Source organism: Strongylocentrotus purpuratus, unplaced genomic scaffold (genome assembly GCF_000002235.5).
Source record: "Strongylocentrotus purpuratus isolate Spur 01 unplaced genomic scaffold, Spur_5.0 spur5_scaffold_6, whole genome shotgun sequence".
NCBI classification, from domain to species: domain Eukaryota; kingdom Metazoa; phylum Echinodermata; class Echinoidea; order Camarodonta; family Strongylocentrotidae; genus Strongylocentrotus; species Strongylocentrotus purpuratus.
The window spans coordinates 43,982,579-44,007,845 of NW_022145612.1; the positions used below are offsets into that span (position 1 = coordinate 43,982,579).

At 36.1% G+C, this 25,267-nt stretch overlaps 1 long non-coding RNA gene across 1 annotated transcript in view; it reads right to left on the reverse strand.

Moving 5' to 3' along the window:
- Positions 1 to 14,919: 14,919 nt before the first annotated feature.
- LOC105440448 overlaps positions 14,920 to 25,267 on the reverse strand; it is a 43,819-nt gene continuing 33,471 nt past the window's right edge. The window contains exon 4 of the long non-coding RNA XR_971646.2: positions 14,920 to 15,029. This is a non-coding gene — a long non-coding RNA (uncharacterized LOC105440448). The remainder of the gene's footprint in view (positions 15,030 to 25,267) is intronic.

Here is a 25,267-nt window from a genome sequence, read left to right on the forward strand (position 1 = left end):
TTTTCGAAAGACCGAAGATTTCATGGAAAGATATGATGAAGAAAGAAGTAAGGTTACTCTAAATGAAGAGGATGGTGGAGACAAGAAGAAGTGGAGGGAGAGAGTGTCATCTTGGCGCCAAAGTCGGTAACCTCTTCTAAGACGGAAAATGCAGACTTTAATAAGATGATGATGATGAAAGTGTTAGATACAAAAATGTGTGTAAATAACGTGTCTTTTGATATGATAATGGTTACAAACCTGAATAAATATGTACATTCATCCCAGACCAATTTGTAGAAGGAATGGTTTGACAAAAAGAAAATTATTTCTAAATATGTTTTTATAATAAACTTCACAAAACAGTAAAGTTGTCATCTTACTCTTGAATTTAAGATTATAATCATTCAAATTTCATTTTTTTGTCTATCATAAATCATAATAATGTTTTAATCATTAATCAGAATAATCCTTTCAATATTATATACTACTGTCTGAAGTAATTTCATAAATTGATAAAAACATCATATATTTTCACCTCCATATTGCATGGTCAATTATGACTGTACCTATGAAGAAGGTTTGATTTTTGTTGATAAAATAATCAATCAACACCTTAAAATAACTTTACTCATAAAATTGTTGAGTTTCTTTTCACTCTCAATTCAATCCGTCATGATTACATCAAACAAACAAAAAAGAAAACCAAACATGAAAATCAAGAAAGGTTTTGATGTAGCTCAAACCCATACCAACTCTTATTATTCATAAATTCATTCTGACTTCTTTTCATCATCAACCAAAAGAAATATATATATATGTAAAATGTCACAAATGTATTTGCAAGTCAAGTTCATGTTGGTCGGAATCAGACAAGCAAACTGGATATGTGGCAGGAGGCAAAGAAGGAAATCCCTGCTTTGCTCTGTTCCAAGGTGATCAGATAGAGATGTCACATCATTTACTTTGGATCAAATTCATCATAATTTGTGTTCTGCTATCCTCGGAGAGGGATCAGGTTCCTAATTCTGCTTCTTCCTGGATAAGGAAATGCTTCAAGTTTCAAACCAGAGTTATTCGACGGTTTGTGAGCACTTCATTGTGGTCTTAAAGGTGAGATGCGAGTTTCGAAAGAATGAAAAAGTTTTTATTCTGTAAAATCCATTTTCAATCAATGTTTCATATATGCCTCTGTCTTTCATTCAACTAGGGAAACTTTGTATGATTTGGAAAGAAAAATTGGCTCACAACATTCACAAAGAATAGTTTACAAAAAAAAGTCAATGTTTCAAATATATGATCCTGCTTTTTTTAGAGTTTACAACGCCAAAACATAGAAAACTGAAATTGTTACTTCAAATATACTTGTATTTATGTATATATTGCTTGAAAGAGGAATTCCTAGTTGAGCTACAACATGCACTTAACTTGAAAAAATAAGGTTTTACTCATTGGTAATCTAATATATGGATTTTTTTTTAGGGGGTTATGAAATGGTTCATATCATCAACAATTGCCTGGGCCCCCTCTAAAGAAAATAAAGAAAAGACTGTCTTTCTGCCCCTCCCCCCCCCCCCCCTCTCTCTCTCCCCCTCTCCCCCCCCCCCCCCCCCCTCTCTCTCTCTCTCTCTCCCCCTCTCTCTCCCTCTCTCCCCCCTCTCCCCCCTCTCTCTCTCTCTCTCTCTCTCTCTCTCTCTCTCTCTCTCTCTCTCTCCCTGCTTCAGTTACTCTATTACCAAAGTGACAAATGGGGGAAATGAATATCGGTGTATACGATTACTGCAAAACAAGGAAATATAATGTGAACAGAACGTCAATAAATGTCTTTATATTCCTCTAGACATCTGGATTGGTGGGACATGATACCGGTATTCAATTTATTTCTTGAATAGTGAGATACTAATTCAAGCAGCAAGCTTGAAAGGAATGCGGATGTATAGGAGAAGAGGAAGCCCTCAACAGGATGTATTTAAAGGAGAACACAGAACTCAGAAATTAAGTTAAAGTCCTTAGGCCTGTCCTCATCAGCACGAGATTGACAAATATCCCGCTATTTGAACTATCCCGATCGCAAATTATCCGGTTAATTTGCGTCTTCATCAGCCCCGAAGTTGCAATTAGCAGGATATTTGGTCGAGATAATCATCCCAAGATATTTTGGGCTAATTTGCAAAATATCCCGCTATAATTCCGGTGCATCTTCACCAGCCCGAAGACTCGCACTATGCGCGAACGATGAGCAAAATATCTTGAGCTCGAGTTTCAAATTTAGAGGTCAAGTCTCAAGCTCATGAAAACGCGATTTGTAACTTTGGGATTATTTTCCAAATCAGAAATAGTGGGCTATTTTACCTATTTTGCAATCTCGTGCTGGTGAGGACAGGCCTCTTGATATGTTGGAAGCTTCTTGTATTTCGTGGCTACGAGGTGTTTGGAAGAAAAGGATGCTCAACCTGCTTAGGATTGTTCTGTAGGATGTGGGGATGAATCACGAAGATGCATTTGCATCACAATTTAATGATGCTATTGTCAAAACAAACTTATAATATTGACCCGAGGTAGTTCCTTCTCCCTCTAATCACATTCCAAAAACTTCCTTTCCTCGGTTCCTTAACCGCCGGCTAGACTCGATCAGGCCCCTCCCTACTCCTTCTTTCAAGTAAATTCACACTTCTCACTTTTTTTCCCCGTGAATGCTCCCGTGACAGATGCGAAGCCCCAAACTGTCAAAAACACTTTCTGAATCGGAACACTTCTATTACAAATTTCCCCTATTCTCGAGATGAAAACGAGGAAAGAATGAAAAGAAGGAGTAATCATGGAAGATTTTGTGTATTTTAGGCAGGTTTCTTCTTCATTTGGTTAGAGTTACCATGGACATACATGGAGTTAGGTGTCAACATCTATCAGCTGCTTGATTCATGTTTTGACTTGAGAGACCCAAGTGGTAAAGATTTTTGGCCAAAATTCTGTCTCAGAAACCTGATGTGGACACCCAATTTTCTAGTCTCGTCCGTCGTCACCGTGATTTCCCTTTTCAAAACCAAAGGATCCAAAAAGAGTCACAAAGTTGTGTCTCGTCTCAGCCCAGCCGAGTCTACCCTACTTCCTGATGTTACTGTTTTTTAGACACAAAAGGACCCCTTAATTGGCAATCAACTCAATCTAAAAATCATTGTTCTCAAGTACACAGTAATCTATTGAGGAAAAGCCTTGTCACTTCAATTGACACCCTTTCTACAATCCTTTTCAGCATATGTATCTTTTACTCTCTTACAAGGCAAATACCTGTCTCGAGATGTGGACTTGTATCTATCGATTAGGGGGATCATGCCTAATGAGGATGCCCTGAAAATTGTCATGAATTTCCATTAAAGACAAAGAGAACATAGTCATTTAACAAAGAGCAATTTCCGCACCAGAACACAACCGTCCCCAACAAAACACCCCATCTCATTAATTTTTATGGGAATATTGTATTATTGTTCAGAGAGGGACGTTCTGATCGCTTATGATTGCTGAAAAAAGGATGCTGCACTTACATCTCTTGTCATATTTACCCGCATGATAAAGGCACTTGTCAGAGTCTCCCAATGAAACGATTATGCATTTGCGACACAGGTGTACTGGGGAGCGGAGGTGCAGCCTTCGTCTCCGTTCATCTCCCCCCACGTGACAGCTGTAAGCGATGCTATGGCACCCGTGATGTCACAAGGCATTCATATTGACAGGATATTGTAACCTGTTATCCAGGTGTCATATCTTTCTAACTGGATTTGCTGTTGATATGCCTATTTATAGTGATTAGTTGACAGGTAATTTGGTGAGAAATGGTCTACACCTGTCTGAGGCCTGGGTGATGAGCAAAGTCTCTCATTTGTGTAGTCCCTGTCATAGACTGTGGCATCAGGTTGTCAACTATTCCAACAGGTGACTTCTATCATATATTTTTTATTAGACAGATATTATCAAAATGTTCAAACCTGTCAAATTATTCAAGCATATTAATGAATACTGAAAGAAACACATGAGAGTATATGTCATACAAGAAAGGTAAAAAGTATGTCGATGATTTGACTGTACTTCTCACCTCCTTTCACCAAATATCAATGACAAAATAGGAAAAATAAATCATTTGTATCACTGTTTTCAATCTTCTACTTCAACATGATGATTAAAGTGCCCCCTCCCCCAACCTCTCTCTCTCTCTCTCTCTCTCTCCCACTTCCTCTTCCTCCTGACTAACACACAGTCAATCAGTCAATTCTTAAATTACTCCATGCAATTTCCAAGCTATACAAATTATTTCAAGAACTGATTTTAGTTTCCGTTTATATTGTACAATTTCAGCTTTCTGTTCATTCTTGCGTTTTACTCTGATGAGTGGAAGACAAAAATCCTTAGTATGGCTCTTTTCGACGCGATTCTCCGAACTAATAAGAATATGACCCTACCATATTTACCATATGGCTATGATTGAATTGGGATATCTGGGAACCCTTCATGATTATTTAGTATGAGACATTGTGTGACTAATTTATTCTTCATTTTTGCATTTTCTTCTAAAACCATGAAATTCCTGCTGTGAACTTGACACTTTCATGGTTCGTCCTACCGGGCAAAGGAAGAGATCAACCTTTGAGTATCATAAATCTGTTACAAAAGGGGAAGTCACCTCTTTAGGTTGTCCGTTACACACTCATCTCAAGCTCCTGAGGGAGCCCTTTTAAAACACCACACCCCTTAAATGGGAAGAAGACGGAAAAGACAGGAAAGCGTTTGTACGTTCTTCTGCATTGGATTTAATAAAGAGAAAGATATAGATAAAGTGAGAGAAGGGGAAGGAAAGGAAACACAGGTGACATGAGTCTCTGATTCCAGGAAACAGGTCAATTTGGCTGCCAAAGCGGTGAGCTCACGCAAACGGCATCCAACATTTCCTGCAATCACGCTCTCCGTGTGACACGGAACACCAGACGTGTCTGGCTGGGCACCTGTAGAGAGAAGCAGAGAGACCGAGAGAGAGAGAGGGAGGGAGGAGGGAGGGAGGGAGGGAGGGAGGGAGGGAGGGAGGGAGAGAGAGAGAGAGACCGAGAGAGATATAGACAGAGAGAGGGAGAGAGAGAGAAAGAGAAAGAGAGAGAGAAAAAAACAGAGAGACAGAGAGAAAAACAGAGAGACAGAGAGACAGAGAGACAGAGAGAGAGAGAGAGAGAGGGGGGGAGAGAGGGGAGGGGGGGGAGAGATTTTAAAAAAAGGAAAAATATACGAAGATATAAAGAAAGGTAGATTGAGAGATTTTAAAGAGAAAGCATTGGCATTTATTTTGTTTTCACAAACAAGGAAGGTGCCTGGGTAGACTTCAACTTCAAAGATGCCAAGATGTTTTCATTAAATTTGTTGTTAATCTTGTGAAAATATTTGTCTATGTACATATTTTCATTTCTATTTTTACTGACCACAGCGAGGAAGCATTTTGTGCATCAAGACTTCACTTTGTAAGGTTAATAAGTGATCTACGTTGTTCTCTATTTCACATATAAAAGACATACACATTACAAATGTTACTAATCTATATTAAAGATAAAGACCAGTTCTGGTCATGCGATTGCATTGTGAAAGAAACGTTGTGGAATCGATCAGAAAAGGTTGATCATCTAGCATATAAGTATTGGTGTGAACTGCAAGGTTCTGGAATCATCAAAATGATAAGAAATTTGGCCTAGTCTTCGTAAAGTTACAAGCACTGTACACAGAAAGATGTATATGGGACTACGCACACGTGCGCGACACGTGCATTTATCTCTCACACATCAATAGATAAACTAATTTACCAAATATATCAATTAGTAGGCGGTTTCCTGGCAAAATTGTTATCATCGTGTGTTAGTCAAAACATATTCTTTCATATGATTGGTAATAAGAGCTTCCATTTCATTTTTTTGAAATTGGGGCGTTTTCGATACTGGTCTTTACCTTTAAGCATAGGTATATATAAGATCAATTAGAAGCAGGATAAATGCAATGTTGGTCTCTCTATCGATAGTGCCATATCCTTTGACTTTGACGATCATGCTGTTCCACAACCCTCTGCTCCTAGCCTTCTGTATTAGTACCACTCCCAGTTCTTTCACTCCTCTCTCTTCCAACAATTTCTTCAGACTGCCCATCCAAAGTATCCTCCTTCTTCCCCTACTCCTTCTTCCCACAATTTTCCCTGTCAAAGCAAGATTCTCTTGGCCATCTTTAAGTGTGATCCATGAACTTCAACTGCCTAATCAACATCTCACGTATCATTTTCTTTTGCACTCCAGCTCGGTCTTGGCTTGGTCTAAGAAACAGAATTTTCCCATGATATATAAATGGGTGTACAAACAACCCCCTCGTGGATGAACAGTCCAAACAAGTCTGTCAAGCAATCACACTGACCAGCTTCCTTCGGACAAATCACCTTCTAAATCTTCAACAAGGGTTCTAAAAGGGGACCGGTGTCAGAGACCCCAACACACTTAAACAGGGTCGAGATGAAAGTTAAGACACCTGGTTATTAACATTGAAAACTTTCATCATTATCTCAACTTTCACTGCTTACATTTTTACCGTTCCTGATAATTACCTAATGAGCTTTGTCTACTGAGCAGGAAGGGTTTTCAAACACATGTTGATTTTAAGGTTACATATGGAAACATTTTGAGTGATGCAAAATTTGTTTGGGGGCAAAGAAAGAGATTGAGGGTCGTTTTAATGATGCTTGAATCTTAACTTTTCTTTTGTCTATTGCTGTCCTAGTTCTTGAAATATGATAAACATTATCAAATGGAATTGCACAATCATCAATAAAGCTATTTCTCTGCTTGCAGGACTGACAAAATTGGCATCTATGAGATATATCATCTCAAAATAGATGAGCAAATCAGTTGTAATTTATAATCTAATATAGAATCTATTCATATAATAATATTCACCCATAACCCCCATGCATTTAAATTCAAATTACAACAGTTCCTTTATGAAAATACAGTTGCCACTATGTTTTTCATAATGGTGACAAATATCCTGAAAACAGGAAGAAAAAGTACAAGAACAAAAGTAATCAGAATCAACCCTTTAAATACCTTGTTTTTTATAATTTTTATTTCATAGTACGATTGCTTGACTTTTGCTTGACAAGATAATGCAAAGACAGAAACTGCACTACATCTGTTTTCTTTCATCATAGACAGGAATGAATTCAGTATGATTCTCCAATATGAGCCTGTTGGATGTTAGGAAATCTTTCTACTAATTAAAAGGCATTAACTACTTTTTTTTCAAAACAAGACAGGTTTTTCTGAGGCTCCAGATCATATTGCTTCTCTGTTGAATCAGGGGGTCAACTCTTGTCGTTAATTCCAGTTAAGGTGGTGATGGTTAATAGCTCAATTAGCATGTTATAGGTCAGGAAATGTAGGCTATTACCTGTGCTAACATACTGGGGCTACATGTCCTGGGGGTGTTTCACAAAGATCCTAAGTTGAACTTATCTCTAAGTTGGACTTAAAAATTATGGAAAGCCATTAGTGCCTTTGAAAATATTTTGTAACAGTTATTTTAAAAGGCATAAAATGTTGATTCAAATCATTCATATTTTCTGTTATCCTGGGAGATTTCATGTTCTTGATGTGAAATTTATTAAAAGTCTAAAATACTTCAATTTTTGCTTTTGGAAATATTTCATTTTAAGCTACAAATGGCTCTCCATAATTTCTAAGTCCAACTTAGAGTTAAGTTCGACTTAGGATCTTTGTGAAACACCCCCTCCCGTCCTGCCTGCCTGCCTGCACCAAGACACAGCTTTCAGGTGCAGAGGCTGGGCACTGAGCAGGGAGATTAGCGAAGACGACGATGGGGAGACTGGTAGGGGAGACTGGTATTCCGGATGGCACTTTCTGCAAATCTTAACATCACACCTCATTAAAAAGAGGAGCTGATGCAAAAGTGATTAATCTACCAATTATTTTCACTAATCTTGTCCCCATCAGCTCAGGCCTAAACTATTAGAGACAACTTGATTTCCTATATTGTCTTCAATTACAGTGCTAAAATTATCAACTAGTAAAATAGTTTATTGCTCCCTTTTTCTGAGTTTCAAGTATTCTCAAATACTTAATCGTTCATATTTCTTAACAGATAACATAATTTGGATAAAGGGAGAATAAAAGATAAGAGGAATAACAAAAGTCCCTCATTTTAGGAAAGTGCATCAGCAGCATAATAATGCCCTTCCAAACAACCCCTAACACCAATGTCAACAACAAATAAATTAAAAAAATAAAGAAACATTTTATTTTCTGAATCGTTAATTTTCAATGCGCACTTCACTGCAGCTTTATCCAATCACTCAGAACAACATAGCCATATTTCCTCTATTGGTTGTACTGTTACTTCCTAGTAATAATACGATTATAAACTCGTTTCCGTGGTATTAAAGACATTGCCGTAGATTTAGGGTCAGATATATCCAGGCATCCAATTAACTTTTTACGTCCTGGACAACACAGTCTCAATTACTTGGCTGCGAGTTAGCAAGGACAATTAATGTAAATATGATAACTGAGATGATGCAGGTTTCTTGATTTATCAAGTTCAACCGTTATAAATGAGGCTTACATTTTATTCTACATCTATATTAACAAGAACAAACAAAATGAAAAAAATGGAGAAAAGTGATACAAAATGCAGCTAGCTTATCTGAATCAAATTGTCATTAGTCACAACATGAGGAGCATGATATGATGGATGATAAGTTTAAACATTCAGGTGAATGCTTTTCAAAATGAAGTGAAAAAGGAGGAGAATGCTTTTATTCATGATGGCTTGCCTTTGTTAGTGCAATCCAATGCCTAAGATGTATTATATTAACATGATGAGTTTTGTCTCTTCATTTTATCATGAAATTGTTTTAATACATTTTTGACAATTTGGGTAAATAAGTGACTACTTGAATTCTATCATTCTGTTTTTATTCATTTATTATTATTTTACTTTGGTTGCTTTTGTCTGTTGTTTTTAAGTCACTTTTACATTGTATCTACTGTATATGGTTTGTTTTTAAAGGTGCTATGTCCCATTTGCAGGCCAAAAAAAATGAAAAAGTTAAATTCCAACTGCATTTGAAAGATAATACTAATTTAGAACTTCCCTAAAAAAGATGGGGTGTGAAAACATCTTCAAGTGGGAAAATAACGACTATTGGTTGTCAAATCGACTTTAGGGCTATAGAGCCCAAAAGTAATAGTCTTGATTTTCAGACAATTGTACCTAATGGTCATACGTTTTATGCTGCGCAAAGATTCAATCAGTTTAATCTTGGCCATCACAAGAAGTGGGTTATTGATGTAGACAAATGCTCATGAACCCTTTAGAACTCTTTTCATGTATGTTATTACCAAAGAAGAAAAAAGCCAGTCAGTCACTCAATAGTGTCTGACAGTGAAGTCTAGCAAGTAAACGGGTTTTCTTGCATAATTTGAATATGAGGACACTGCTAACGTTTAAATTTCACAGATAGGACATACATGACATATTCATAATTCCTGCAAAGTTCTACAGCATTTGAGGTTGGCTGCAAAAGGGACATAGTACCTTTAAAGATTATAAATGTAAAGAGATTGTGTAAGATAAAGTTTTTGTTTGGATTGGTAGAAATGAGCCATTTCCTGCCTTTGCTTCATTCAATTCATATCTTATGTTGAATTAAACAAGACAAACATTCAGATGGCAAACCAAACCAAGAACATGTGGAAACCATCACAATATTTCAGATATAAATCAAAGTTTGGATTAAAAAAGCTCAACATTTCCTAAAAATAAAAGTATCTTTTTTGGCTGCAGGTACTGATAAACCTTTCCTTACCTTGTCACCATGATATCTGACAGCCAGCCCTCCCAGAATCAGCCGCGGCACGCAGGTCACATGACCAAGCCGGGGTGCGTTAGGACTCAGGAAGGATAAAACAGGGTGTGGTGCATGATGGGAATTAAGGAGCTTGTCACGAAATGCGCCAGAATTCTCTCTCTCAGAGAATCCAAACATTTCTTACGTTCCCGTCCCTGTCTCTTTCTTTAATAGCGGCCTGTATGTATGCGGAAACATACAGAACACATCACAGGAAATTGAGACGAGTTGGAACTGATGTTTAATGCGCTAGGTGAGCGAGTCGATTACTCACTTTTCTTCCTGCTTTTCATGTCTTATTCCTACCCCGAGTTCCATCTTTATTCTGGAACATTTCAGATAAGGAAAAGGAATCTTAGAGACTAATCTAGGAGTGCCTCATGAAAGGTGACGAGAGTCGATGCTGACACCAACGAAACCTGGCACAGAAACAGGAAATCTGGTCAAATGACAGAATAAAGAAGATCATGAATGATGTCTATATGTTTTATTTATAATTGCATTACAAAACTAAAGATACTTTGTAAAGTGTCCTGCTTTTCCGATAACTTTTCTTTAATTTCTAAACATAATATTTTTCTGTTTGATACATGTCTGGAAAGTAGAACATAATGATTTTGTATTTGTGGACCACCAAACATGAGAGTTAGAAGTGTTAGAAATAAAAATTAAAATAAAATTCAGATTCTTGTTGTAGTAGGGATTAGTAGCCTGCATCTAAAAGGGACTTCATGAAGAACAAATCACCAATCACATATCACTAATATATGATGTACACTTTTTTATACTCTCTTAATTTTTTGGCATAACAAAACAAACTCTTGATCAGTGAGTCAACACCGTTTGTTGAATTTAACAGTGCTACAAAATGAGGTTGTCTCTATGCATTAGTCTTTAAATTACTTTGTAATCACTTTTCAAAAGGGTCAATGAGGTTACTAACACTTGTTATATACAAGGTTCCTTCATCTCTGTCTGCTGGCAGCAGTGATGTCTAACTCAATGCGAGGCAAGGCAAACCTTCACGCAAACCACAAAGAAATTTGGGAGGAAATCAGCTCACAATGCCATTCTGGTCAAATTATATCGCTTAATCAATAAATAAGAAAAGAACCCCCCCCCCCCCTTCAAAAAAAAGGGGAAAAAAGAAAAAGGAAGGTGATTAAAAAGGAACAATTAGTCATGTGACCCAGCTATCGCGACTTAAGGTGTGAAAACAGATTTAATTAGCTGATCAACAGCTCCGATCATTACTCAGATAAATTTGGAGAAGAGTGATAAAAATGTGGTTAGCTTATCTGAATCTAACTGTCATTAGTCACACCATCAGGAGCAATCATTTAAGGTCAAGAAGAACTCAGCAAGTAAAACATATCATCCGCTGAGAGGGCATTAACATAAAGTTAACATCCTTTTGGCTTTCAACAAATGATATTATTGGCTTTACATCACCTTTTTATCCCTTACTTCTTAAATAAGTTAATATTAAGTTCTGTTAAGTGAATTGCATTTTAAAAGGAAACAACTCTGAATTGCCTTTCATGTAGAAGGATTTTTGTCTTTTTGACAAGCAAAATGTATAGAAGAAAAACTAAGGGTTCCATTTACTGAAAGCACAACAAACATTTCATCTTAGATCCAAAAGGGCATTAATGCATCTCACTTTGCACAGAACTAATGCCCTTCTGGCTCTCAACAGATAATATATACATATTGGATAATGTATACCACTGGACAGAACTACCACCTTGATTTCCAACATTTTCTGCTAAATAATCACATACAAATATCATAAACTTCTACCTCAATTTTCCCAATTACATATCATTTGCTAACATGCACTCTTGCTATTGGATAAGACTATGACACTGTCTTTCTTAAGTTAATATCTTCGCAGTTAAAGTTGTAGTTATGGTTAATTTTAATGTTGCTTGGACATGAAGGAAGAGACAAAAGAAGATAATGCAATATTTTTTTTGAGACAAAAAAAGTATACATTACAGGAGCACAATTACAATAGTTTTTATTCTTTTAATTGGAACACTCATCTCCTGACGTATGCCTCAGAAACAATCAAAAATTCAAACACAAGTCCAAGAAGGAAAAAAGAGGAAAATAAAAAGAAAATAATTTATAAATTATAGGCACTGATCTAACAAATTAATTCAACACAAAGGACTATTGTTTGCTACTGACATTAACATCATATTCAGTACTGATTAGTACATAATGGGGAGTTATTACTAATATCGTTTGTTGTCTAATTCCTATTTCTATATTTCACCCTAATACTAACCTTTTAGAACACTGCCATGCATTGATGAGTCAATCGTGGAAATGCCAGAACTGCTGCGTTTCGACTAATCCCTCCATGTTGTTTTAATCAATGATATTTCCTCTTCCATGCTATTAATAATTGAGGTGTTGGCTTGAGCCTCGCTTTACTAGGTCAATCCATGATATGAAAATGTTCTCTCCCTATCTCCCCCCCCCTCTCTTTCTTTCACTTTCACCTTTTATTAATGATGATGACTGTGCCGAAATATTACAATTTTGTATACTTTGTGAATTGTTAAAAATGGAAATGCCGAAAGTGATACAGCTGATATTGCTGGACCAATTCTTCAAAGTTTGTTATTTGCATGATTTGATTATTCATTTATGGTGAAAACAAATGAAATATTTGAGGGAAATAAAATGTTTGAATTCTCATTTATCATTATGAAAGATTGAGAGCTGCCATTAAATATGGTTCTTACCATACAAGTCATTTGTCTGTAATCAACAAAATATTTTTCATTTATAATCTAAGAAATCTCAGTAAATAAAAGAGAATAAAGAATTCCAGAATGGCATAACTAAGAACCTAAATGTTTAAATGTTAGTATGATAGTGATTTGTAATTACAAAAAGTCTATGTTTAAGGAAGTATGTTTTTTTAAAGGTGAAAGCTTGAGCACAGATCAGCATTAATCTGTCTTAATTTTATCAGTTTTGGCAGACTTAAGTATTGAAGTATTGACTCATCACAGGACAACACTTTGAATGATAGTGATCAATCTTCCTTTCTTTATAGAAATGAATTTATCAAGATGGAGAAGAGAAAAGAGTTAGAAAGAGAAAAAGAAAAAAAAAGAAAAAAAAGGCAAGAAGAAAGGAAAAATTTCAAAAATAGACAAAGCAAAATATGCATGGAATTGGGAATGGAACTTATTTCAATGTATTGAGAAAGAGAGAGAGAAAGAGAAAGAAAGAAAGAGGTAGGAAGAGGGAGAGAGACAGGGGAGAGAGGAACAAACACACATACCATACACACACATGGGGAGAGAGAGAGAGAGAGAGAGAGACAGACAGACAGAGGCAGACAGACAAACATAGGAGTGATATCAGTAAGAAGTCAAAGGTACAGGATGAATTATAAGACCCCTCTTTTTTGTGACAAAAAGTGAATCATTTCAACCAATTAGCCATTTGGAACCTAGCTACAACTAGCAAATTGATGCAAGGTGTGAGCCTTATTATAAAACAAATTGTTCTAATAGATAAGAAATGAAAAACAGGATGTACTCAGAAAGTGAAGAAAAAACAAGCATGGCATCTGAGTTAAACGATGCAAATACAAAAACGAATATAAAAATAATAACTAGGTGGGTGAGACAGAAAGTGAAAAGGATATAGGATCAAACAAAAGAGTTAGAGAGAGGGGGGAGAGAGAGAGGGGGAGGGAGAGAGGGGGAGAGATTGAAGGGGGACGTCAAGAGAGAGGGAGGGAGAGAGAGAGAGAGAGAGAGAGAGAGAGAGAGAGAGAAAGAGAGAGGAAGACACTGAGTGACAGAGAACAGAGAGATGGGGGAGGAAGAGAAAGAGAAAAGCTCACTACCTTTTGGCAAGCTGTTTCCTGTGATTTTTCATCGGCATGAAATTGCTAGACAACGTGGCTCCAAAAGGCGTTCCATCTTTCACAGAAGGGTCCCACAACAGATTACTTACTTGCCATGTACGTGAAACCTTTATTAATCACTTCATGCTCTGCCAAGCTTATGGGGGTTTGATGTGGCTCTTTGATGTAGCCCTAGGCCTGTCCTCATCAGCTCCAGTTTGCCAAATAACCCCCTATTTTCAGACTCGCGATATTATCCCGAGCTCAAAATTGCGCCCTCACCAGACCGATAAGCCCATCACAAACTAGCTCGGACAGACCCAAATTAGCCCGCTATTTCACAAATGGCAGGGTTTTTTGGAAACAAAACTCAGATTTCTCTGATATTTTCTCGATCAAATATCCCACTAATCGCAACTGCAGGCTGACGAGGACGCACATTAACTGGTTTATTTGTGATCGGGATAGTTAAAATAGCGGGTTATTTGGCAAACTTGAGCTGATGAGGACAGGCCTCCCTCCTGACAAAGGCAGAGATTCTCATGAACTGGGGGAATAAAACAATGGAATGAAAACCTGAAGTGACGGGCAGAAATGAATACAGCTTCTACCTGAAACCAATCAATCCCAAATAAAAGCACAAACGAACACAGGAAGCGTAAGTCATCAAAGATTGAAACTGATTCAAATCAAATATATAGGCTTTAAATAGAAAAATAAATGGGGAGGCTCTTGAAAGAAATGCGCAAGAACCAATATCTCTGAAAAGAAGGCCACTTAAGGAGAGAACAAGATAGCAGACATGTAGCCAGTGAAAGGAAATATAACCAGAGTCAATAACTAAAATACATGAAGGATAATTAAAATTGTCTACTAGCAAGAAATCCTTATGACCCACAAAAGTGGGGGAGAAACAAAAAAAGGAGACACGAAAACCAATGAAGACACAAGATCAATGACCACGAGAATTTCTCAAATAAACTGGAGATAAATCAAACATTGCTTTTTTTTTCTATCTCTATTCTGCTTCAAGTTGATTCTGACTCCAGAATCCTCATTAAAACAGGATTGGTTATGAGTCAAAGTAAACGAGCGCCGTCACGATTAATAACTGACACTCACTAATGGGTGCGTGGCGGAAAAAGCGGAGGAAACTCCCGGCTCCAGCGTGACTGTCTCTCTCCCGCGCTGTATCTACAGGCTGAGGAGCAAACTCCACCCCAGGATGTTCCCCTGTGCGGAAAGAAAAGGAAGAAGAAGGGAAAAAGGGGTTAGAAAATGGGCGATCACCGCAGAGGGGATGGTATGAAGTAGGAATTATTTTCAGTTTAGACAGCTGGTTAATGAAAGGGATATTACGGATGATTCTATATTCAATTTTTTTTTCTTGTCTTGGCGCCAAAGGACAGGAAGCTATTTCAGATAGTTCTGGCCTTCGGACAATTTGGGGGTTTCTTAAATCCCTCATTACTTCTTTTCTCCTTTGTTTTTTTCCTTTTAGGTGTCATTTAATGAAGTCAAACAAGTTCTCCTTTTTCTTGAGAGAAAAGGTTACAAGCATCTTTCAAATTAATAATCTCCTATGGATTGATAAAATGCAATATGGGTAAATTTAGGTTGTACCTACTTCAAAGCTGATGTCAGAGTTATATAAATTTGAAATAATCTGGGTAATAAAATTCTGTGTTAGACTTTTTCATAAACCATAAGTAGTTGCAGTACAGTTTAATTTAATTGAATTATGTCATATTTTGTCTATTTCTAATAAAACTATTTGTGTACAGATAAAATAAATGAACTATCAGGAAAGCATCAATCAATAGCAGTAATGGAACAACTGAGATTTCTTAATCACCTTTTACGAGGTACTCTTATTTTTTTTTAAGCAAATATTTTCTTTTAAAGACTTGGGTATCAATGAGGAAGGGAAGGTAAGAAAAATTGCAATCATAATTATATTATGCTTTACCAATTACAAACCTAAAAAACTCATCTACATGATTGTGTTCAAATCAATGATATGGAATACACTATCAGTAATTAATTTCATTGAAACATTTCTGTCAATTAAACAAAATTAAGCAAACAGCATGTAACTGATTTCACATTCTATAGCAGTTCTGTCTCACACACTCATAAATTATCAAAGTGTAAAAGAAAAACATGAATTAAAGCCAAGATAAAAAACAATTATTCAATCTGAAATAGACACCAACTAAAAATAAAGGCATATAAATAAATGAGTCTAACTCAGTGCAAATTCAGTAATAAAAAAAGAGATTTAATAGGAAAATGTAAAGATAAATTCAGCACACAATCCTATTCCTGGTAGGCCTATAAAATTTGACTGAAGTACACTCTATCAATTGTGTGATCATAATGTAATCCCCACAATAAGATATGACTGGACTGGTACTATTTCTTGATGCTTAATAGAAAAATTATGAGCATACACGGGCGTGGGCTGATAAAGATGTGAGAGAGTGAGAGAGAGCAAGAGAGATGCTTGGGCTTATAAGTGATGTTTCCAAGGATTGCCAATATGCTGTGACAGCCCATAATTCTTCATCTCTCTTGACCTTTTATTTACAAACATGACTCATTTTGATATAATTACTTCAAGTCTGCAAACTTGATGCTATATTTAGGCAACTTTTTTTTTTAAACTCTCACTAGCACTGTATTGAACATTTTTTTCTTCCATCATTTATTAATTGAATAATACTTACATAAAAGACAAAGCTATAATGATTACAGAGAAAAACAAATAAATATACCTATATCACAAAATTAATTAGACGCTTTATAACATTTGTTTTTGGTATTTAATTCAAAAAATTCAGGTAATGCAGGGTTGATACCTTTGATATCAAACTATGAAAACCTGTAAACTTGTGAACATATGTAGTATGAATGAGATCCGTTGGGGCCGCTCACTATAAGAGGCTTTTAAGGGAGCATAATTATATACAGATCTTTCTAATTAAATATTGTTCACTCTTCCTGGCTGTAACTGTATTAAAAGATGACAGAAATAGATATCATTTGTTGTTCATTTATAATTTGATTGACTGGGATCAATTAGCTCTGTATATCCATTCTTTCTTCTTTTATTTATTTCCCCTCTTTTTCCTTTTTTTGGGAGAAAGATGTACTATAAAAGAAGTTAAGATGTAAAAGCCTAATGATTTTAAAATGAATTTTCCATTGGAGAACTCAAGTATCATCATAATCAGTTTTCATTACCTGTTAATTACTTTTCTTACACTCACTTTTGTTTCACATAACATGTCATAATTGTTTGGGTTTTTTTTCTCTCTCCATAACTAGCAAAAGGAAATGCTACCTTGCATTGAATAGAAACAGACGATTACAGAAGTATTTTCATGCTGTATTAACAACTTAATAATAATCTTTAAGTTTTGTATTACTCTTTCAATAGTACAGGATGTGGTTAAAATATTTATACATTAGTCATAATACTCATTTTCTTTTTAATTATTCTTTTGATAAACATAAATCATCAATCTATTCATTATCAATACATTTAATACATCTCTTGTTTTATAATTCATATGAAATTAGAAATCTCTAACAAATAATATTGTTGTGTTCAATGAAACATGTTGTACATTTAATAATCATTCATATTTTTGAAAGAAAGAGGAAATGAATATAATTCTGTCTGAAAGACAGGCTAATCAGAACATGATTTTTAACTAGAAATCTCAAAAACCATTTACAAAAAAATGAAAGTTTTTTAAACAAACAAAACTGAACAAAGTCACTTTCGATGTTTCATTAAAGAAATGAGAAAAGTAGTCCATTTACAAATGATATCCCCACACTGTCTCCAATCGTGATTAAAGTATATAAGCAAGTGGGGTCAGAAGTATAACATAGTAGGTAATTATTGAGTTTGGAGACGCAAATCTGCCTGGCATTTCAAGTCTCTCTCTTTCTCCTTTATCCCTTTTCTTTTTTTTTTTTGTTCTTGAGAAGAGAAACTATATGACATATCTTCCTGTATGTCCCCTTGGTATTTCTATCTTGTAGGGGCTCTGAGCGGGGTGATTACAAAGTGATCTTGGCGTGCCCAATTAAAAATACAAGTATGGCATTTGACGGGTAAAGGGTGATATGTAGAGATTGGATGGGGAGGTGCAGTGGTGGGGCAATCGTCTTTCTGACGTCAAAATTTGAGAAGTTGTTACGTTTGGTGAAGATTGTCAAGATAGGATTGCTGGATTATATGAACTGGGTGGGAGTAACTTAGGAGGTTGATGAAATTTGATGATTATGAATAAATACAGTTGTATTAGAGATATATGTTGTTTAGCTACACTGTATGAATCGACAGCAGAAACAAATGAGCCGACAGAAGAAATAATATTGATAAGATGTTTAATGAATCTTGATCATAGGGGTCTTATCATTAAATCATTTTTTACAATGAAATAGAAAATAAAAAAGCTATTTCATTATTCACAGATATGTAGAAAATATGGAAAAGAATAAAATACCACTAAAATGACTTTAAACATTTGAAGCCACAAATTCTATTTAAACTCAGTCATTGCAGTTTTGTGTTTCAATACCGGTAATCATCAAAATATCTACAGAAAACTGTTGGACTGGTTTACAAAAACGAACAAAAGCTAAATATTCTTCTTATTCAAAAATTATTTCAAAAATTATTAAACGAAGTAGTCTCCTCTAATTCTCAAAATGGGTTCATGGTTGGTGACATAGATATAATTGGATCCAATTGGCCAAGCAAACCCACCAATCAGGTACAGGCGTTGACTTGAACAATAAAGAAGGCCAGGATCGTTATGTTTTGGAAAGATACATGAGAAAGGGTGCTTGTCAGTGTAAGCTCCCTTCCGTTTCCTGGCCTTCGTATTAAATGATTAAATATAGAATATGCTTGTTACATTGCTGCTGCTTCAAAGAATATTTATCAAATCAATTCAATACAATTTTGTTTTTATTGTATTAAAAAAATAGAACATGGCAAAATTCTGGAGACTAATATTGTCATATTTACAGTAAAATACAAGAAAACATGAAACAAGGCTATAAAATGTACATTGACATAGTAGTTCAATAATAATCAAAACAAAGGAAGTTACTTCAGTCATTAAGAAGATAATGTTTAGCAGCAATTATTATATTCAATTCAATTGGCTAGATTTTACAAGATTAATGGTACAGTGGATGTCAGTAGTGAAAAAAAGAAAAATGTTTCATGACAATGAAACAAGTCCATTTGTAACAATTAAGAATTATGAGATAGGGAAAAAGAAGGGTATTAAGGTTCCAGGGATGTATTATCATTGTTCTAAACTATTGCTGAACTTAGAAGATCAGGTATAAAAAGGTACATAAAACATTAACTATTGTGGGAGTGTTTGAATATAAATATACTGACTGAATGGTAATGAAGTTGATTTTAAAATACTGAGACCAAATTATTTCACAGATTTTCCTGCCAATATGATATGATAAAAGGACTGCAATATAGAAAGTCAAAGAGTAAATTTGTTTAATTGTGGTTTACCACAGGATATAAATTGTTCTTCATTTAGAGAAAAAAGATTCTGATGTATTTCCTTATGAAGTAGCTTTTGTATGCAACATGTACCAATCAGTTCTGTATTGAAGGTTCTGCATTGTTAAAATGATTATTATTCTTGTAAAAACTTTTTCTTCTTCTTCAAATCAATTTGAGGTATCATCTGCTTTCAAAAACCTTTCTTAATTAGCACCTATGTCCCAAGCAAGCCAGGCAAGCAAGCAAGTAGACAAGCCTGACAAGACAACCCCCAATCTCTCAGTCCACACTCTCCTCTCCGCTCACACCCAACCATATCTCCTTCTCACTCACGGGGGATCGCAGGCAGGCGACACACACGCACCCCCAGACGAGACGACCAAGACGACTCCCTCGCTAGCTAGCTAGCTACTCTCTTCAAGTCTCTTGCAGGATACGGCTTGTTTGGGAGCCGGGCTGCAGCTGGGTGCCGCCTGATAGAGAGATAATTACGAGCTCTGGCACCTCCCCGTCCAAAATCTTTAATCTTATATCGGTCTGTCACCCGGCGGCAATGTCTTCCACATCAAGATTTTCCTTTCTTATTTTATTGGCAATATTTTTTCCTGTTACTTTACTTTCTTACACTCCAAGACAGTCTCTTGTTTCCTTTCTGGATGTGTCTTTAACAGCCAAAGGAGAGCTTTATTAGACAAGCCTTTTAGCCAACTTTTTATTCATAAAATAATGCTACTTTCATACTTTAAACTTATCTATTTCTGTCGTTGAATTCCACTCTGCCCACAACAAATCTGAATTTGTGTAGCAAAAATTATCCATCTCCCTTTCCCTATTTCTCATCATATCTCATATTTACGATTAATGTGGACCCCCATTAAAAACAACATTCATGTGATCGGGGTATTCCATTACATTCCACAAGTGGCCGGTAAATAAATGATATTTTTTCTCCTCACTTTCATGTCTTTTCCTTTTAAAAGAGCAAAAAGAGGGAGTGTTTCATTAGAAAAGTAAAGTGAAAACAAATGCTCATTGCTCTTTTGCATTAAAAGAGATTAGAAATACAAAAGCGGTATGAGAACTAAACATTATGTAATATGAGAACTAAACATAATGTAGTTTGAGCCTGGTGAGATAATTTGGTTCACTTATCCAAATTGTGTTTCTTATTGCAAAAATAAATGTTTATCATAGGTGTAACTTTCAACTTGAAAAATGTATCCGACTATCATTCACGTTAACTGGTACATTAATTCTGAATGTTATTTACAAAGCTACAAGGGTATTTTAATCAATGTTCTTGTTTAAAAGTTTGTTGTTCAGTGTTAGCTAGATATTTTATCACATTGTCACACAGGGGGAGATTCTTTGTCTTTTTAAGGAATATTTTATAAATCATAAAAAAACAAAAGCATTTTCCCCCCTGTTTTACCCATGGTATTTCATCAAACAATACCCCTATATCAGGTTCTTCCCTGCCATTGTCACTGCTTCTATCGATTGATCCTCCTTGGGATATCTTAATTCTCTTCAAAAGCTTCTCTCCCTCTGAATAGTTTCCTTCTCTTAGCTCCTATTCCTGTGTTTGGGGACCTGTCAAACACTATTTATTTCCTCCTTTTCCTCCATTCCCCATCTTGCCTAATTCTATATAGCTGTCCCCTCTAAGTATGATTACCCCCTCCTTACTTCCCCCTTGCCTCCCTAGTTTATCCCTCTTTATCCATCTTCATTTTTCTTTCTGCTTATATCTCTCTCCTTCTGTCTGTCTCTCTTTCTTCTATTCTCTCTAGTTGTCTTCTTTTTTGGGGGGGAGGGGGGGGGGTGTGTCTATTGTTTCCTCTCTTTCCCTCTGTCTTTCTCGAACTACCCCCCTCATTCCTCTATCGCTGCCCTTCTTTTAATAGCTGTCTTTCTTTATCTCTCAATTTTTCTGTCTCTCCTCTTCCCCCCTCTCTCTCTCTCTCTCTCTCTCTCTCTCTCTCTCTTTCTCTCCTTTCTCTCTCTCTCTCTCTCTCTGTCTGTCTGTCTGTCTGTTTGTCTCTCTCTCTCTCTCTCTCTCTCTTTCTCTTGCTCTTTCTCTTTCTCTCTCTCTCTCTCTCTCTCTCTCTCTCTCTCTCTTGCTATTCCTGTTTCTCCCACACACACACACAACCAAGAGAGAGTGACAGCACCTTGGGAGAATATGAAAGATTTGTCAAAATTTCTGGCCGGGTGTTAAGTGTTTCAATCCACGGTGATTTGCTCCGCTGAAAGGAAATACTAATACCGTGCGAGGGGCGGGCGCATCCTCGACTATTAGCTTGGCGTCGAGCTGACGGGGTCTGAGACAACCCCTCGTGTTGTCACCTTCTGAACCCCGTTGGGATTTGTCGGGTGAACTGATCTCCAAACCAATACCGGATTAAGGGACGTGCGATCAGGTACATGCAGTTGGAGAGAGAGAGACACTCAAGATTGGATAAAGAGTAGATGTTACAAGAACCTCTGTTGTCAGTAAAAACTCCTCGGCTCCCTCCATATCTCTTTCTCACTTTTATTTTCATATCTTGAATAAGACATAAGGAAATGCATGTATTGATTACACAAGTTAATTTTTGTCATAAAGCTCAAGTTTCCATTATTATCACATTAATCAAAAGTTGAACTCTGTCCTATCATCTATCAAGCTGCAAGTCGGTGTCTGTCTGCATCTCAACTCAGCCCCCCCCCCTCCCCTCCCCCCAATCACACAAGCCGAATCTTAGTACCACACTGAATGTGGGAAGCTATTCCTTTTACATTACACATCATTAACATTTAGCTTTCATTTAATCAGTCTCTCTTCTCTCATATTCGATTAATAATAATAATCTACTGCTTTCAGAAACCTTTAAGTACTTGCCATTAACTTCTACAACAGGAAAATGTTATGCTCACAAACAGGATCCATATATCACAATCAATTAGTTTCCTTTCCTGAATGACTTTTGTCTCCATAATTCTCACTTTCACTCCACTTTTCCTGTGATTCCTGCTTGACCAATCAGAGAGCAGAAAGTGTCAATGAATTAAAGATGCTTACCTAGTCAAAATAGAATAGTCTAAAATCAGTCAACTATTCAATATATTTTAATCTATCTTTTGATCCAAATCCTTAGGCTAAAAATATGTTTTTTGTCTATTTTCCATAAGAAAATAGAAGAAAAATAGTCTAGCTTTCACTCCACTTTTCCTGTGATTCCTACTTGACCAATCAGAGAGCAGAAAAAGATTATTTCAACTATTAATATAATTTTAATCTATCTTTTGCCTAACAAATGTTTTTTGTCTATTTTCCATATTTTCCAAAAGAAAACATTATAAAAATAGTCTAATTTTCTAGGGAATACCATAAAAATAAAAAGATAGCCCCCCCCCCCCAAAAAAAAAAAAAAATTGCATCAAGAAAACGACCAGGGTAGATACTACACAGAGGAGAAAACATAGAAGACGGCTTTGAATGAGATATGAAAGAAAAATATAAAATTACTGGTTTTAAATCGTTTGTAAGAGTCATGTCCACTCCGTTCACTCTGTTGTGTATTCCATAATGGATTGTAATTTGTAGGTTTATTTGCACTTTTTTTTGCTTTGTCTAATATGTAATTGTTTATCAGTCTATTTTGTTTGTTATAGCGCTTAGAGACTTTGGTGGTAAGCGCTTTATAAATAACGTTTTTATTATTATTATTTATTATTATGTCACTATACACCTGCTGAGAGCCAGAAGGGCATTAGTCATATAGTTGTACATGAGTTAATGCCTTCTTGCTATCAACAGATGACATTGAGTTATGATGAATGAATACTCTGAAGGTTACGCCAAGAAGCTCAACATTAAAAGTCAAAGTAACATAAAGGAATCCTGACTTCCTCAAGACAGGTCAAGCTTTTACAAATTTGATCTTATCCTAAGTTTTCATGATCGTCCTCAAATCTTTACCTTGTGGACTATATGGGGGCCTGTCACTCTTGCTTTTGATCAATCAGATCAGAGGTGCCTAAGTTCAAAAGAATTCCATTCACATCCCCGACAGGCGCCGGTTCTACAGCATCACATCACCTTTTTAAAAGATTCTCTGATAACTACACATTCACTGAGTCTATGAACTTGTCAGGGGGGTACTATTTTCCATATTCCCCTTTCTTGCGTAGGAAGGCCAACATTTGCAACCAATGAAGTCAGAAGACAGTTTGGAGCCTGAACATTAACATCACTCTCTATTTCCAGCATGCATTTTCCTCCTTCAGGATAGATAAAGATCCCCTTCCTAAAATGATGAGTTCAATATTTTTCATCCATTCTTTTTTCTTCTTCTCTACCTCGATCTGCTCCCTCTGTCGATGTCTCCACAATTAACCAATTGGCTCAGAACTTCTCAGTTCTCAAGGCAAGCACAAGAGTGTCTTTCTCTTTCACACTTGGACTTAGTTTGGAACTATTCTTCTCACCAAGCTATACCTCATGAACTTAAGATGTTCAAGTATGTATTATTTCAATGAAAAATGACTTGGAGATCTTACCCCTGATCAAAATTTGCATAATTTTCGTGTTTTGGAAATATAATTATTTTAGTTGAATTGAATTGTTAATATATTCAATCAACTATATTTTGTTGGAAAAACATATACTTTGGGATTTTAAATTCACAGTCAGAATGGATGAGCTCTAAACTTGGACATCACATAGATTTTTTTTAAAAGGTAAATAAGTGAAGATTCACTGATTCAGGCAAGATTGGGCAACGAATCTTTAAGACACTAGTCCAGTCAGTTCAGCCTGCTTAGATCCGTGCACAAATTGGAAAGTACATAATGATGTCTAAACATCTGTCTCGTTATACTCGCAATAATCATTGCATCAATGGAGCTTTCATGTCTATCTAACATTACAGCGCACTTCCTTAAGGATGCAAATCAAGTTCACATTCAATCCTTTTATCATGAAAATCAGAGATTTCAGAGCAGATTTGTTGCTAGACTTTAGGAAAAGTTGGAAAACTATACAAAGTATAAATAGAAATAAAATAAAAGTCCTCTCATCATACAGCTAAATATTAGAGAATTGAATTTTTTTTTTTTAAATGATAGGGACAAATCTGATAATTTGACTACATTTCTCATTCAATCTGACTACTTATCTCATTTAATTCATATTTAAAATAGTCTTACTTCTCAGAAAAAGGTGGGGTCCAGGTTCGTTAATAATCTTACAAGATGATAATCAAAAGAAATTAAATTGCTCTGTCATAAGTTAAATTAGCTGAAAAAGGAACATGCAAAGAGGATGTGAACATGACTATACAATTAAACCAAATGTAATGGTAAAAAAAGGTTGAAAAAAGGAGGTTGGAGGGAGTGACAATCCATAAATGAGATGATACCAAAAAAAAATAATACAAGACATAAAACAACAAGAAGAAAGGATGCACAAGAACGCAGAGAATAGAGAGACAGGACCCAAGGACACAGTAAGTGTGTGGTGTGAAAGTGTCTACCATTCACTGTTGACATTCGATGGGATGATCTGTTTGCGGCCCTAGAGCTGCCGCGTAATTTGAAACAGACCCGAAACCTTGTCAAAGTGAAAGACAATTGGGGAAATGAAAGACGGTCGGATGAGATAATGAATGGATGTAACCTCCCCCTTGCTTAGCTGGAATAGGCACTGTACTTTCTTCTTCTTCTTCTTCTTCACTCTTCAAACGCCTCACTGGATCTTTATAACATACCAGGTCAATAGACCTATCTCCCCCTTCTTCAAATGAATTACAGAAAGAAAAAAAGAGCGATAAGGATCTGAGCTGAGTGGGAAGTGCATCTCCAGAGAGTTACGCAGGTGACTGCATCTCACGGAATGAGGCAGGGGGGCACGGGCCAGACGAGGTGGGTT